We start from the raw sequence: 12,634 nt of genomic DNA on the forward strand, positions 1-12,634 counted from the left end.
GCACTCCAGCCTGGGTGACAGAGCGAGACTCCCTCTCAAAACAAAAAAACAAACAAAAACCAAAAAACAAAAAAACTAACCCTACTGACACCTCGTCATTGGACTTCAGACTCCAGAACTGCGAGGAAGTATTAGCCTCCCAGTCTGTGGTACTTTGTTATGGAAGCACTTGCTAACAAATATAGGACCCAGTAAGCAGAAGATGTGGAACTTCTTAAAAAGGAACTGGCCACAGAGAAATGGATGGTAACACTCAGATCGCAGAGGAGGGAGGAATGGGGGGAACACAGAACAAAGGGAGGAGCACCCTTAGGGAGGATGGTGGATGGAGGACATCCCCAGGAAACTCTGCACCCCTGCCCAACTCAAGCAGGCACCATTTCAGACTTCACGTCTTCAGGATGGTGCACAGAGAGGGCTGGGCTTGGAGCCACACAGCCTTGTCAGGCTGTCTCTGAGCTTACTCTGTGGCCTTTGGCTGGTTGCTTTGCCTCTGGAGCCTCAAGAGTTGCGAGGATGTAAATAATGATTCTTTTGAATGTGTTGTGTAAACTGAACTATTATAAAAATGTAAGTAATTGTTTTGGTGGTGGTTGAAGCATCGTGTGGTTTGATGCCTCTAGTAGCCAGCTGCAGATCCACAGAGGAAGTATGCAACTCCCTGATCTTCTGCTCTTAGACAATGCCCAGTCCTTGACTTTCCTTGGCAGCGCTTGTGGTTGTCTGGAATCCCAGGAAGCCCAGGGGCAGGCTATGGCTCAGTGGTGAAGAATAAAGCATTCTAGCCCAAGGCAATGCTCACCTGTGAGTCCCAGCTGGAGAGTCAGCAGCAGGAAAGGACGAGGAGGGTGGGGCCAGGAGGCTAGGATGGGCATCCTGGAGACATCAGGAGCCTGCTCTGTTCAAACGTCTGTGCTGGGGAGATCTCAAGCTCTGCTCTAAGTAGATAAGACAAGCGCTGGTTCCCTCGATTCAAGAGGAAGTAGCTGTGATGAAGTGAGACAGTAACCTGCTTCTAGATTGTGACATAGAAACCAGGCACAGCAGGCAGGCTACAAAGCAGAGTTCTCATGCTTCATATTCAGGAGAATCAGACACACTTAGCAGAAATAATGCTTCCTGCACACCTTGGCAATGTTCTCTCTCCCCACATCGCCCCTATTTCCATCTCAGATATTTTTGATGATTCCCCAGTTAGGGGTTTTAGGCCAAGAAAGATCTGTGATTGTGAGCTATGCCCTAAACTGTCCATGTCAAGACCATAAGAAATGCCTGGCTTGCTGCCTTAGTCTGCACCAGCTTCAAACAAGTGCTACTCAGCTGGAGGCAGGAGGGACATTTACAGGACTTGCTCAGCATTGGAAAGGAACAAGATCTGCTCCTGAAATGATTCCTTATTCCAAAAGTTTGTTGATGTAACTGGCCAAACTTAGCCCAAATTCAGTCTAATCTGGGACCTTAGCATTTTCATGTGCCTGCATCCAGCAGGAGGAATCATTTCACGACTTCCTCCAGGAGAGGAAGTGGGTTTAGAGTAATAAGGATCTGCTTCAGGAGGTAGGTGGGGATTATGGGTTCCAGAGATGGCACAGGGTTATCATGGGAGGAGAATATGGTGGACAGGTTCCTGGCGCCATCACATCAATTTCAATACCTTTTGTTGTGTAAACAGAGCACCTATTTCATTCACTACTGTGTTCAGATAAGACCTGAGGAGGGAGGAAGAATAAATGCTTCAACCAAGAGGGTGTGCTAAGGAGTTTGGTAAGCTACTGGGCCCTCCTAGGCTCAGTTTTGCTAAACTGTGGATAATAAGTTTAGGATAATATCTCCTAAATGTGGATAATAAGGCTTTCCCTGCAGATGTTATGGTGGAGACTAAAAGAGATGTTATAACTATACCATGCCTGAAATGCAGTCGGGCATTATTGATACTCACGGTGCCATGTAAACAGAGGGAACTCAAGTATTGCTTTTTAATGGATCCTTACTGCCTGGCAAGTTGCAGGGACTTCCTCCCATCTAACTCCCTGGTCTTCCTGGGACCCAGCTTACAGGAAGCACTTGGACTACCCTTTTCATCCTGAGATCAACGGCTCCCTCTGGGATTTTCTTCATCCTGCTCCCTGTTAATCCATACATTAATCCCTCCACTTATAGTTTCCAACTGTGTGGCTTTCAACAAGACACTTTACTTCTCTGAGCCTTAGTTTGATTGTACGTAAATGGAGGTTATAATGTGCGCCTTGTAGAGATATGGTAGAATAATAGAAGCTATACAAAATGCTGGACTTCTACTTTATTATAGCCAAAAGATGTGGCAATAGTTTTTTTGCGTGTAGAGGAAGCGTTCACTGCTTCCCTGCCACAGCTGTACTTTAGAAAAACCACTTTAGTGGGAGAAATGGTTTCTCTTCCATTATCTATGACTAACGAAGGCCTGTCCAAAAACATTTCTGTTGCATGCTGGGTTTTAGATTCTTCATCTGTCAAATTGTCAAATAAAATTGTAAAATTTATCATATTTTCATTCAAATGTTTCAATATGGCAGATATGCACATGGTGAAATCTTCCCTTCTCTGTGATTCCACACTCACAGAAATGAAAATGAAAAATTATGTAGTTATATTAATCAATGTCTAATTACACTTATGAACAAGAAATGAGTCTCCACATGACATGAAGGGATAGTGGCTGCATCATTTATTGAAGATGTCTTATGCTCCAGATACTGCATCAAACATGGTATGTCAGATCTCATTAAATCATTACTCCAACCCCATGAGGTAAGTGCTACCATGAACCTCCTTTTACAGGTGAAGACACCTGAGGCACATAGAGAGTAATGAATTTGCTCAAGATCACCCAGCTTTCAGAATTAGAACATAGATTGTCACACTCCACAGCCTTCACTTTTAATGTTTGCTCTATGACACTTCTCATAGGAAGGGAGAGTCTGTTAGCCTGTTCTCATACTGCTATAAGGACATACTTGAGACTGGGTAATTTATAAAGGAAAGAGGTTTAATTGACTCACAGTTCTGCAGGGCTGGAGAGGCCTCAGGAAACTTACAATCATGGTAGAAAAGGAAGCAAACACATTGCTCTTCACATGGCAGTGCAAGAAGTGCTGAGCAAAAGGGGAAAAGCCCCTTATAAAACCATGCGAACTCACTCACTATCATGAGAACAGCATGGGGGTAACCGCCGCCATGATTCAATTACCTCCTACCAGGTCCCTCCCATAACACGGAGGGATTATGGAAACTACAGTTCAAGGTGGGGAGATGCAAGGGGAGGATGTGAAGGAGGCTTTGAACTGGGGAAAAGGGTGGCAGTGAGGTGTGGCTGTAGCCTAGGAATAGTCAGGGAAGGAGAAAATTTAGTTAAAATGTCTTGGCCTAATAAGGGAGCTGGGCAGGTGGGGATAACTAAAAAGGAGTGCATAAAAGAATGTTGCTCAAGTTGCCATCAGAGTTGGGGAGTTTTTAAGAGGTTTGGAAGCCTGACTGTCAATACCTACAACAGTTATGGAGGCAAGGGAAACAGGCCCTTAAAAAGAAGGTAATGTGGAGTGAGTAGCCTCTGTATTGATTAAGAAGGGGATGGACTTACCCTCCACTGTAAGAGTTACCCAAAGCATCTGTGATGGTCCAGGAGGCTTCCAAGGTGATCGGGCAGCATCAGTCTTCAGCCACCAAGCCAAGAAGATCTGGGAAGGAGTCAGTCAGAGAGCCTTCGGCCAAAGTTCCAGGGGCTCTGGGAGTGGCTGCCTGGTGAGTTGGACAGTCTGATTTCCACTGGGGTCCCACACAGATGGGACATAGCTTAGGAGGAATCTTGGGCTGCAGGCATTCCTTGGCCCAGTGGCCAGATTTCTGGCACTTAAAGCAAGATCCTGGGGGAGGAGGTCCTGAAGGAATGCCTGACCGCTGTGGCTTAGGTGTTTTGAAGTTCTTGTGTATTGGAGATGTGGCTGGGGTTTCTCTCACAGTGGAGGCAAGTAATTGCAACTCTTTTCTATTATTGTACACCTTGAAGGCAAGGTTAGTTAATTCCTTTTGTGGGGTTTGAGGGCCAGATCCTAATTTTTGAAGATTTTTTTAATGTCAGGAGCTGACTGAGTGATAAAATGCATATTGAGAATAAGATGGCCTTCTGACCTTTCAGGGTCTAGAGCTGTAAAGCATCTCAGGGTTGCTGCCAAACAAGCCATGAACTGGGCTGGGTTTTCATGTTTACTTTGGGTAGTTTCTTTAAGCTTTGTTCTTTAACTGTTCTTTAACAGCTTTGTAAGCTGCCTTTTTAAGCCCTTCGACTAGGCAGGAAATTATGTAATCTCGCCTAGCTATACCTGGGGAATCTGCCTGATAGTTCCATTGGGGATCCTCTCAGGGAACTGCTCTAATGCCTTCCTGGAGGTCTGGCTCATGAAACCAGCAGTTGTCAGCGTGAGACTGGGCTAGAGAAAAAACTCTTTCCCATTCATCTGGGGATAGGGTAGAAGTTAGGATGACATTTAAGTCACTCCAGGTTAAATTGTAGGACAGAGTTAGATATTGGAATTCCTGTATATATTTAGTGGGGTCTGATGAGAAAGAGCTTAAACACTGGCTGATCTGAGAGAGGTCTGATAGAGAAAAAGGCACATGTACCCTGACTATGCCTTCAGCTCCAGTCACTTCTCTAAGAGGAAATTTTTGGGCAGGTGGGGGAGGGCTAGTCTCGAAATGAAACTGTAAACTGAACTGGGTGCGAGCAGGGGAGGTGATAGAAGGATTATAGGGTGGAGGAGCAGAGGCCAAGGAAGAATCAGAGCCTGATTAAGCCTGGTGGGGAGCGACCTGAGGAGGAGCAGTCTGGGGAGGAGGGGAGAGGTCAGATGGGTCAGTAGAAAAGGAAGATTGAAAAGACTCAGCGATGCTTGGGGTTGAGACTGAGGGAACAGGTGGGAGGGAAAGAAGGAGGATTTGGGATGAGTCACATTGGGAACAGAGACTAGGGAGCGACCAACGTGTAAAAGAATGCCTGGATGTCAGGCACCTCAGACCATTTGCCCATCTTATGACAAGAATTATCTAGATCTTGTAGGATGGAGAAATCCAAAGTGCCATTTTCTGGCTATTTGGAACCATTGTTGAGTTTGTTTTGGGGTCAAGCGGCATTGCAGAAGAAAATAAGGTGTTTAGATTTTAGGTCAGGTGTGAGTTGAAGAGGTTTTAAGTGTTTGAGAACACAGGCTAAGGGAGAAGAGGGAGGAATGGAGGGTGGATGGTTGCCCATAGTGAAGGAGGCAAGCCCAGAGAAAAGAGAGAGTAGAGACATGGAGAGAAGGGGTGGGGGGTACTTGTGCCCCAGCAAAGTGGTACTTGCCACTAAGGTGAAGGATCAAGGCAGGCGTCACTGCGGTGATCAGACACCTCTGAAACGTGGGTGAATAATCAGGCAGGCATCCTTCAGTGATTAAACACCAAGGGAAGACTGTCTTCCCGAGTCTGTGACTGGCGCCAAAGTTTTGGGTTCATGGATAAAACGCATCTCCTCTGTCTCTACCAGAAAAGGAAAGGAACTGAAATTAAGGGAAGGGAGAGATTGAAGGGTGGCACCAAGATTGAAAGGAAAAAGAGGTTAAGGGATAGTGAGAGAGGTTGGAGAAGAGAGTAAAAAGAGGGCACCCACCTGATTTAAAATTGGTGAGATGTTCCTTGGGCTGCTTGGTCTGAGGACCTGAGGTCATAGGTGGATCTTTCTCACAGAGCAAAGAGCAGGAGGACAGGGGATTGATCTCCCAAGGGAGGTCCCCTGATCAGAGTCATGGCACCAAATGTCACATGCGTCCATATGAAGAGACCACTAAACAGGCTTTGTGTGAGCAATAAAGCTTTTTAATTACCTGGGTGCAGGCAGGCTGAGTCTGAAAAGAGAGTCAGCAAAGGGAGATAGGAGTGAGGCCATTTTATAGGATTTGGGTGGGTAGTGGAAAATTACAGTCAAAGGGGGTTTTTCTCTTGCGGGCAGGGGTGGGGGTCACAAGGTGCTCAGTGGGGGAGCTTCTGAGCCAGGAGAAGGAATTTCACAAGGTTAATCACTCAGTTAAGGTGGGGCAGGAATAAATCACAATGGTGGAATGTCATCAATTAAGGCAGGAACTGGCCATTTTCAATTCTTTTGTGATTCTTCACTTGCTTCAGGCCATCTGGATGTATTTGTGCAGGTCACAGGGGATATGATGGCTGAGCTTGGGCTCGAGGCCTTGCAGAAAGCATAATGCTACCCTTAGATTACATAATTATTTTAAAACAATACACAACAGGAAAAAGTAAAGGGTAATTAAATAAATTCTGGGTACATCCATATTGTAATATAAATTGCACAAAAACCTTTTAATCTGAGGAATGCGATGCCCCTTTCAATTATCAGGCCCAGAGTGGCACTGGAATGAGAAAGCAGTCATGTCCCACTTCCCTCCTTCAGCTAAGTAATCATCTCTTAAGGCTGCTTGCCACGTGGACTCTACACTGACTGATGCCCCAGGTAGCTACAAATTAATGTAACAATGCCATATGTGGACACGGTAAGTCATACTCTATAGTTAAATAATGTATAAAGGTTACTAATCAATGTTATTTTTGTAAAGCAATGAGAATTCCTGACAAAAACTTTTGTAATCATCCCCTTCCCTGGTTTGTCCTTTTTCCTTAAAATCTCGAGTGACTTGGAGGTATTTCCTGGGTCACAGTCTTCAAATTTGGCCCAAATAGACCTTCTACTTATATTAATTTTATCTAAGTTCCTTCTCTTAGGTAGACATGTCTGTTATAGTCAGCAGGATTCGGAGGGACCTCCCAACACTGAACATGCTGCCTTCCCTCTTGGGCTCAGTGCTTAGTACCAGCATTAATGCACTATGTTCCTCAGACTCCAGAGGTTTCGCAGGGTGCAAAAGGGTGAGTCCTCCTGAATTCAGATCTGCCTTTCTTTTTTGGTGAGGTTTTGCCTTTATTTGGGCTGTTCTCTCCAACTGCCTCTCTTTAGAATGGAGGTTTTGATCTCTGTCTATGGGCAGGAGATTCTGGTTTCAGGAATAAAACAAAAGATAACTGTCTCTGCTGCTATTTCACAGCAGGTGTTCCAGTTCATAGCTTTGCCAGTCTAGCATAAGTAGTTTCATTTCTTTTGGCCTAAAATTACATATCATGCTGTTAAAATTGCAGCTGTTCCCTATTGCATGAAATTCAGACTTGTATTTTCATTTGTGACCAATTCCTGTTTGTCCAAAACCAAAGGAAACATGAGGGTGAGTTCAATTCTCCCGAAGAGAATTGCATGAACAGTTGTTACATGCAACAGAGGGACCCATGACTCACTGGTGACAGTTTGTGGAGTGATGCTCACAAAGCAACACACTTTGACCTAATACACTGTCCTAGCCTTGGACACTTTTGAAAAGGAAATTCTAAAATTATGGGAAACTGCTGGACAAAACTGAGCTTTCCTTTAAGGGGCAACCATCCTTAGGAAGACCAGCTGCATTTATGCGTAATACATACTGTATTAGTCTGTTCTCACACTGCTATAAAGAAATACCTGAGACTGGGTAATTTACAAAGAAAAGAGGTTAGTCAGCCGGGTGCAGTGGCTTATGCCTGTAATCCCAGCACTTTGGGAGGCAGAGGCAGGGGGATCACCTGAGATCAGGAGTTCAAGACCAGCCTGACCAACATGGTGAAACCCCGTCTCTACTAAAAATACAAAAATTAGCAAAGCATGGTGACACACGCCAGTAATCCCAGCTACTCAGGAGGCCGAGGCAGGAGAAGTGCTTACACCTGGGAGGGAGAGGTTACATGGAGCCGAGATCGCACCACTGCATTCCAGCCTGGGTGACAGAGCGAGACTCCATCTCAAAAAAAAAAAAAAAAAGAAAAGAAAAGAAAAAGAAAGAAAAAGAAAAAAAAAAGAGGCTGGACTAGGTGGAGCACACGGATTTTTAGGACAGTGAAACTATTCTGTACAATATTGCAATGGTGGATGCATGTCATTATGCATCCATAGAGTGCACAACACCAAGGGGGTATATGGGAACTCCCTGTAGTTTCCGTTCAATTTTTTTGTGAACCTAAAACTTCTCTAAAAAGTAGTTTAGTAGATTTTTCTAGTGTGTGTGTGTGTGTGTGTGTGTGTGTAAGTCCCTCTAGTAACCAGGCATGACGGCATGCACCTATAGCCCCAGCTACCAGGGAGGCTGAGGTGGGAGGATCACTTGAGCTCAGGAGTTCAAGGACAGCGTGGGCAATACAGCGAGACCCTGTCTCTTGAAAAAACAAAGTCTTGGCACTTCCAGAGCCAGGTGCCACCCACCGCGGGAGATGAGTGCTGAGTAGGGAGACTTCTGTTAAGCGTCCCGGTCCTGCGACGTCGCCCACCCGGGAGGAGGCGGCTTCTCGGTTTCTCAAGGCCCCTGGGAGTCCGAGCCTGGGCAGGAGGCTGGCAGCGGCGTGGGGACCCAGAGGGCAGGAGAGGTCTGCGGGGCAGCCCTGGGACTCCCTCCCTCCCTCCCCCCCCTGCTGTGGCCGCTCTGGGATATGGGGGCCGTGGATGTGGGTCACCGCTGGAGGTGTGGCCCTGTGTGGTCTATCCGGCCACAGAGGCCCGTCCCCCGTTCACCCAGACCAGTACCCTATTGAGCACCTATTACGTGCAGTGCTATTCTGGGTTCCTGGGATGCCACTGAGTGAGACGGACACACAAACTCTCAGCCCAGAGGGGAAAAGTCCCTATTAATCAGGTATGATCCTCCCTCTGCCTGTCGCCTAATAACCCCATTGTTTCCAGACAACAGATCAACAACGTTCTTCACGTGCAGGCGGTCTGGCTTGCCTGGCATCTTCCAGCACACTCCCCTTGGCTCTGCTACAGCCTCTTTGGCCTTTTACTTCTTGAATGCGTGGTTCCTCGGGTAATGATGCCCTCTTTGGTCTGGTTAATTCCCCTCCTTAGGATTTCTTGTATTAGGGCAATCCTTGCTAGTTTCTGTGTACAATTTACCTCTTCATGGTTTTTTCAGACTACCACATACTCGTTCCTAGCACTTAGCACAGGTGTAACCTTACAGTTACTTGAGTGCAAGTTACACAAGAACAAGAATTTTTCCACCTAATTTCTAGTACCAACCACATTGCTTGGCATAGAGTACGGTTCAATAAATATTTGTTGGCTGAGAGGCAAATGTATTTATAATTATCATGTGCAATACCTGGTGTAAAAAAAGAGAATACCTGCCTGGCAGATGTGACTTAATTTACATTCTCCAGGATATGGCTTTTTTTTTTTTTTTTTTTTTATACAGAGTCTTGCTCTGTCGCCCAGGCTGGAGTGCAGTGGCGCAATCTCCAATCTCCGCTCACTGCAGCGTCTGCCTTCCGGGTTCAAGCGATTCTCCTGCCTCAGCCTCCCGAGTAGCTGGGCCTACAGCCACATGCCACCACGCCCAGCTAATTTTTTGTATTTTTAGTAGAGACGGGGTTTCACCATGTTAGCCAGGATGCTCTCAATCTCCTGACCTCATGATCTGCCTGCCTCAGCCTTCCAAAGTGCTGGGATTACAGGCGTGAGCCACCGTGCCCGGCCAGGATATGGCTTTTAAGTTGAGATCTTCAGGGTGAGCAGAGCAGAAGGCTCCCTTGAAGCCAGGAGCTCAAGCACAGCCTGGGCAAAATAGTGAGACTCTGTTTCTCCAAAAACATATGAAGTTTAGCAGGGCATGCTGGCATGCACCTGTAGTCCCAGCTACTTGGGAGGCTGAGGTAGGAGTATCCTTGAGCCTAGGAGTTTGAGGCTGTAGTGAGCAATGATTATGCCACTGCATTCCAGCCTGGAAGACGGAGTGAGACCTGACCATATATGTGTACATATATGATTTTTACACAATAGGAGATTGAAATGTAATCTATAATCAGTTTTTCATTTACTGTATTTGAATATTTGCCTATGTTGCAAAATATTCCACAATATGGTTTTTAATGTTTAGCTTATTTTTTTCCAATTTATACCAAACTGTTGGATATAAAGTTTGCATTTTTTGATATTATAAATAATTCTGCAGTGAATATTTATGAGCTGAAATCTCAGATAAACTCAAGTTGAGATTTTTAAAATTAAAAATTGGTTTTAAAATTTGGATACTTAAACAATATACATGTACATGGTAAGAAAAAGAGTTACCTAAGATTGTATGGTTAAAAAAGCTCCCTTTTCTAGGTGTGGTGGTTCATGCCTGTAATTGTAACACTTTCGGAGGCTGAGGCAGGCAGATCACCTGAGGTCAGGAGTTTGAGACCAGCCTGGCCAACATGGTGAAACCCCATCTCTACCAAAAATATAAAAATTAGCTGGGCATGGTGGCACACACCTGTAATCCCAGATACTCAGGAGGCTGAGGCAGGAGAATTGCTTGAACCCGGGAGGTGGAGGTTGCAGTGAGCCTAAATCACACCACTGCACTCCAGCCTGGGCAACAGTGAGGTTCCGTCTCAAAAAAAAAAAACCTCCATCTCTACTTAGACCCTCAGCCCCACTCTCCAGAGAAGACCACTGGTACATTTTCTAAATGAGAGCAAATCATATGCACTGTTCTGAACCTGCCATCTGATACTTAATAGTACAGATTGAAACATTCTTAGGTAGGTATTTCTGTGAAGGAAAAGTTGCAACAGTTTACACTCCCACCAGCAGATAATGGGAGTCTGGTTCCTTGTACTTTCTCCAGCTTGAGGAATTATCACTATCACTTTTTAAGTTCTCAATCTGATGGATAGAAAATTACATTTTATTGTTTTAATTTGCCATCTTTATTTACTAGAGAGTAAGAAGCTTTTTATATGCTTATTGGTTATTGATAGGTGAATTGATCACTTGCTATGGTTTGGATGTTTGTCCACTACAAACCTCATGTTGAAATTTGATCCCTGATATGGTTTAGCTGTGTCCCCACCCAAATCTCACCTTGAATTGTAATAGCCCCCACATGTCCAGGGTGGGGCCAGGTGGAGATAATTGAATCATGGGGCCAGTTTCCCCATACTGTTCTTGTGGTAGTGAGTAAGTCTCACGAGATCCAATGGGTTTATAAATGAGAGTTCCCCTGCACAAGCTCTCTTGCCTGCCGCCATGTAAGATGTGATTTTGTGCCTCCTTTGCCTTCTGCCATGATTGTGAGGTCTCCCCACTCATGTGGAACTGTGAGTCCATTAAACCTCCTTTCCTTTATAAATTAACTAGCCTTGGATATGTCTTTATTAGCAGTGTGAGAACAGACTAATACAATCCCCAATATTGGAGGTAGGGTCTAATGGAAGGTGTTTGGATCATGAGGGCAGATCCCTCATGAATAGATTAATACCCTCCCTGCAGAGGGTGGGAGGGTGGGCACAGTGAGTGATTTCTTATTATTTTAGTTCCTACAAGAGCTGGTGGTTCAAAAGAGCATGGCATCTCCCCTGTTCTCTCTCTTGCTTCCTCTCTTGCCATGTGATCTCTGCACATGCCAGCTCCCCTTCACCTTCTGCCTTGAGTGGAAGCAACCTGAGGCCCTCACCAGATGCAGATGCCTAGCCTTGATCTTTCCAGCCATCAGTCATGAGCAAAATAAACCTCTTTTCTTTTTAAATTAAAAAAAGTAAAAACAAAGTCTCTCTAGTAATATAAAATGATAAAACATAAAATTGAGTCAGATGTAAAGTGTGTTGTGGACCCCTGACGTTTTTGCAACACAATCAAAACCCATTTCCTCTTTCTTGCCAGCAGAGGAAATGGGTTTAGTTAAACAAGGATGTGTTTTTGGAGGGGTCATTTGGAAAGGGAGGAGAAATGATGGGAGGAGAAAATGATGATCAGACCTCTGTGGGAGAGGCGGGCACACAGATTTTAACACCTTTAACATGGGAGGTCACCATTCCCATCTACTCCCCATGTAGGCAGAGAAATGCGGAGAGGCAAAGGAGAAATGCCCAGAACAGGAGCGAATGGCCAGGACTTGGGCAAGTCAGTTGGCTCCTCCTGGGCTCAGTTTTATCCCCTGTAATCCAGAAGTAGCAATACTTATCTTACACTCTTTTGTGGAGATTAAAAAAGATAAAGTGTTTGTTATGCAATGATGCTGAATAAATAGTACTAATTGTCATACCTGATGCTTGGCAAACAACAGGAAATTGCTAAGCGTTGAATGAATCTTACTGTATGTTGTCAGTCACTGACCTCTGGCTTTTCCAGGTGCTGTGGACCTACTGACACTTTTTCTTATCTGGTATTGTAGAATTTCTCTTGCCTCTCCAAGGCCAACTCCTCCCTCTGGGATTCCTTTGGTCCCTCCAACTTGTTGATCCACAGAGCTGGCATCCTTATCATCAGTTATGGAAAGCCTATGCCTTGGTTTCACTGAAACAGTCTCAGGTTATACCTGTTGTCCTCATGTTTTGCTTGTTTGGGTATTTGTCCTTTTCGTTGTTGTTTTAACAAAGTATTATTGTCAATAGTTGCATTAACTGAAGCTGGGGTGGATTTAGTAAACCTCCACTTTGTACGTGCAGCTTCTGCCATGCTCTCACCTTATAGGCTGTGAGATACATGTGTAGT

The 12,634-nt window shown here is 45.1% G+C and overlaps 1 pseudogene; it reads right to left on the reverse strand.

The window, feature by feature from the left end:
* Positions 1 to 875, reverse strand: part of LOC100591566 — a 40,287-nt pseudogene extending 39,412 nt beyond the window's left edge.
* Positions 876 to 12,634: the final 11,759 nt, after the last annotated feature.

The sequence above is a fragment of the Nomascus leucogenys genome, chromosome 13, assembly GCF_006542625.1.
Source record: "Nomascus leucogenys isolate Asia chromosome 13, Asia_NLE_v1, whole genome shotgun sequence".
NCBI classification, from domain to species: Eukaryota; Metazoa; Chordata; class Mammalia; order Primates; family Hylobatidae; genus Nomascus; species Nomascus leucogenys.